The sequence below is a fragment of the Rhincodon typus genome, chromosome 29, assembly GCF_021869965.1.
Source record: "Rhincodon typus isolate 14 chromosome 29, sRhiTyp1.1, whole genome shotgun sequence".
In the NCBI taxonomy this organism is placed as follows: domain Eukaryota; kingdom Metazoa; phylum Chordata; class Chondrichthyes; order Orectolobiformes; family Rhincodontidae; genus Rhincodon; species Rhincodon typus.
In genome coordinates, this window is record NC_063360.1 from 38,707,156 (window position 1) to 38,711,619 (window position 4,464).

The window sequence follows — 4,464 nt, forward strand, 5'->3', positions numbered from 1 at the left end:
GGGGGAGATGAGGGTGCGGATTGAGGCGGGGGGGGGATTGAGGTTGACGGAGGAGAAAATGAGGGAGAAGTGAGGATTGGAAAGGGAGAGAGGGAGGGGGTATCCAGCGCCGGTGGAGCCCGGGCGGATGGTCGTTGCGAAGGGGGTGGGGGAGCGCGGCCCAGGCCCCAGGCCCCAGGCCCCGCGGACTCGCCCAGGCCCAGGCCCAGGCCCCGCGGACTCGCCCAGGCCCCAGGCCTCGGCCCGGCCCCTACAGCCGCGGCCGGAATCCCGCCCGATTTCCCTGCTTGCCGCCTCTTTAATTCTCTCTCTCACTCACACTTTTTAGAGTTTCTCCCCCGCTGTAACAACGCTCTGCCTTTATATAGCGCCCTGAAAACAGCCAGCCCTCGCAGTGATCGAGCGCTTTACAAACACAGGAAGTCCCGGAGCGCTTCACAACAACAACCTGAAATAAATAACTGGCCACGGCACCAGGGCTCATCCCCCAGCCCCTTCCATATTATCACCAAGGAATTGGATATATGGCACCCCCGACAGTGCAGCACTCACTCTGTGCTGCATTGAAATATCCACCAGGCTCTGGAGCAGGACCTGAACATTGTGCTTCAGAGAGAGTGAGACCAATGGAGCTCAGGACAATGATTGGGAGACAGCTCACAGGTGTTATTCCCAAACAAAATATTCCAATATATGGCAATATTCAAACACACAACCCGACATGTAGATTTTAAGGACAGTCTTAATGGATAGAGAAGTGGATAGGTTAATGGAAGGAATCACAAAGTTTACAGCTCACTAACTGAAAACATCTGCCAACAAAGGAACCGTATTAATCAGAGATGCTGAATATTCCAGGATGGGAGTGACGCTCAGTTCTCAGAACAGGATGATCTACAGAGAAGGTGGAAGTTGGGGTAGTCTATTTGATATCTAGTATGTCAACATAACCTTTTTCCTTTCTAAACTAAAATCAATGCTGGAGAAACTCAGCAGGTCTGGCAGCACCTGTGGAGAGAGAAACAGCGTTAACGTTTCAAGTCTGGTATGACTCTTCTTTGGTGAAGAACATGTACAACATTAGGCCACAGCTGTAGTACTGTATGTAGTTCTGGTCACAGTGCCCTTGGAATGGTGTGATTACACTAGACAGGATGCAGAGGAGACTCACCAGAACATTGGCTGGGCTGGAGTGATTGACCTCCAAAGGGAGAGGCTCGGGTTGTTTCCCTTAGAGCAGGGAAGGCTGAGGGAGGATCTGATTGAGGTTTATAAAGTTCTGAGGGGCGTAGACAGGGTAGATAGGGAGATGCCTTTCTCCCTAGTGGACGGGCCAATAACCTGAATGGGGGCGTGAGATGGGAGAAACAGTTTTCAGGTAAGGAACAGGAGGTTTAAAGGGGATCTGAAGGGAAAATAATTCACCGAGGGTGGTGGATATCTGGCATGCACTGCTGAAAAGGGTGGTGGAGGTGGGAAATCTCAAGATATTTATGAAGTATTTAGATGCGCACTTGAAATGGATGCAAGACTATGGACCAAGTGCTAGAAAATGAGAACACATGGATGTTTGATGTCTGGCATGCATGCGATGGACCAAATGGCCTCTTTCTGTGCTGTTAAAAACTTCGGCTTTCTCCCCAGCCTTGGTTATGTACAATGTTGTGAGTATTATACTGCACTGAAATGTCAGCCCATAGCTTTGAACTCAAGCTTTAGCAGGGTATTTCAATGTAAAACAGACTTCAATAACACTTTCTTTATTTAAGTTGTTTATTCCAAATGCTGTTTTAAGGTTAAACTTGCATTGCTATCTTTAGAAAGGAATAAAGCACTAAGAGAGTGTCCTCTTGACTCTAAATCCCTCCCCAGTTGCATGTCTGTGAGTGGTAAACACTTTCATAATGCAACAAAGGGTTTGTGCAACCGACATCGATTGGGTTGTTGTCTTGGGTTGCATTGTCATTTCCATAACTCCCTGGGCTGCCCATGGTCATGCTGACTGGTGACTCTAGCCAGTCCTCTGTTGAATCTGCATCACTCTCACTGTAATCACTCTGTGAAATTTCTTCTAGAAAGATATCTGGATATTCAGAGTTTTGCCAGTCCTCGTTCTGTATGTCGTTCAGTTCATCCATTTCATTCTCACTAATACCCTCTGTTAGAAATTTTCTGATCTGGTAACCACGATAGGCTGCTTGGATTATAATTGCAGCCTCAGCCTGTTTCCGGATCTGTGCTCGGGTCTGGTAACCTTTCCAAGCTGCCTGGATCATCAGAGCAGCCTTCACTTCCTCTTGGTAGCGTTTTCGAGTCTGCAGGGATCTCTTTTGACACTCCTGGTGTTGGTGTTTGAAATGACAAGGCTTTGAGCGTAGTTTGTTCGACACAAGCTCAGAGTTGTAAGGAGTTGTTGCGAGAAGATTCTTCCGAGATGCTGACACTATTGGTCTGGGGATATCCACGGACAGAGTTCCATCCGTTAATGTCATTCCCAGTGAAGACACTGCTCTCTGGCGAAGAGAGGTCAATGAGTGTGAAGCCATTGGTTTGACATCTCCTGAAACAGTTGACTCCTTGCGTTCTCGATGCGTGTCTCCATCTGGCAGGTCATGAAGGTAAGGCTTACTGTAAACACCTCTCTGCCATTCTCTTGGTCTATCATGAGAGGCAGTGGAACTTGATTCTACCTGATTTCCAGCAGCAGAAGTCTTGGACATCAGGGTGCCACCAACATGGTCCACTTCATTGGCCTGTTGATTGTTGTTGGTTAAGTTGTCTGTATTCACTGAGTACAGCACAGTCGATGACTCATAGGCTGAGACAGGCTGCATGGTTGTCGCAATTTCAAGTTGCTTGGCTTTGTTCATGAAGTTGGAAAGGGTGGCTGGCTGTTCGTCCAGTGAGCTGGTATACTTGATCAGTTTCCTGTTCATTTCAGGGCTGGTTGACGTGGAGGACACCATATATTCTGACTTGTTGGTAATTTTAAGCACTGGTTGATCAGACTGGGAAAGGTTTGCGATGCTGTTTCTCAGGAGATTTGCACTCTCATCTTCCATATCTGTATTTGTGCCATAGCTGTACCTGGGCCTCCTTGAGTTGGACGGCCTCGGTGCTAGATAGGTTTCCTTTTTCTCAGGTGATCCCTCAGAAGACCTGTCTCCCTGTTTTGTATCAAACTGGGTTTCATAAATGAGCCCTTTCCCCCATCCTTCCAAGCACTTTATTGCTCCCATTGTGAAACCACCTTGACTGTATTCATCTGTTTCATTTGTCACAGTGTTGTGTGATTCCAGACAGTTCCAAGTCTCAAGAACATTGATTTTATCCCTTGTATTTTTTGGTGTTTTCCTTCCAGGATAGTCAGGTGACAACGAAATGTCTGCAAACCCACTGGGAATCTGCTCGACAGCAAAATCTGTCTTAGAGTGTGACTTGGACAAACCATGTTCAATATCTGGATTCTGTGTAATCAATACTTGTTGGATATTGCTGAGCTCCTTCATGCCTGGTTCAAACTTCATGTGTTCCTTTACCAAACTCTTGTGTTTTATGTGTTTTCTCTTGATCTCGGGGGTTTTGATGTTGGATATCACAGTGTACTCCATTTTTTGTGAAACACATAGGTTAGGTTCTGCAGGTGTGCTGTAGGAGTATTTATTGGGATTGTATCTAATCTCTTCCCCTTTATCCATACTGGCCCTATAGCTGTACTTTGGACGCTGGGATGAAGGGTTAATGTAGGGCTCCCCCCAACTTTCATCTTCCACTGGAAGAGCAATGTGGTTTTCAGAGACTCCATGTCTTGGCTCTGGGTATGAGCTGTAGAGATGAACTTTCTCTGATTGTTCCAGAATCTTCTCTCCCCCTCCTTTGCTGTCTCTTTCAACCCTGGGCTGGATCTGACCACTGGAATATCTGTCATCTCGTGACCTTCCCTTTGACCCCATGTCTGCTGGGATGTCTCTTGGAGATTCAGATCTGGTCTTCATGAGTTCGCCTGTTTTGTCATCCCGGACATTCAAAGTCTCCTCCTCGGTCATCCGGATCCACTGGGTGTTCATACCATTCGCAGTATCCTCTCTCGAGCTCCTTCGGGATTTCCTCTTGCTGTGCTCAGTTGGGGGTCGTGTTTCCGTGAGCATCTGGTTGTTGGTTTCAAACGGGTGAGGCACTAACTCCGACATGTAAAGGTGGACATTGGGGCTCTCCCTGTTTTCTGTCCGTCTCCTGTTCAGGTCTTTAGACTCTGGCCTTGGGGGTTTGTCTGAGCTGCGGTGCTTGCCCTGAGTTATCTTTAGATCGGGGCTGCTGATGTTTGAATGCATATTGTGGGTGATTCTGCAGCTGAGCTCTGTGAGGGACTCTGGCGAAGGACTGTAATGCTTCTCACGGTGATTTCTATTGTTCTCCTCTTCTCCTTTCTCCAAGTTGGCCCTGTAACTATACTTTGGACACTGC

The 4,464-nt window shown here is 47.5% G+C and overlaps 1 protein-coding gene across 3 annotated transcripts in view; it reads right to left on the reverse strand.

Moving 5' to 3' along the window:
- Positions 1–652, reverse strand: part of sac3d1 (SAC3 domain containing 1) — a 13,725-nt gene extending 13,073 nt beyond the window's left edge. The window contains exon 1 of one of the 3 annotated variants that reach the window (XM_048614008.1): positions 553–652. The gene's annotated coding sequence lies outside the window, so the exon portion shown is untranslated. Of the gene's footprint in view, positions 1–319 lie in introns of all 3 variants that reach the window. The other 2 variants (XM_048614007.1, XM_048614009.1) reach the window with 2 other exon arrangements.
- Positions 653–4,464: the final 3,812 nt, after the last annotated feature.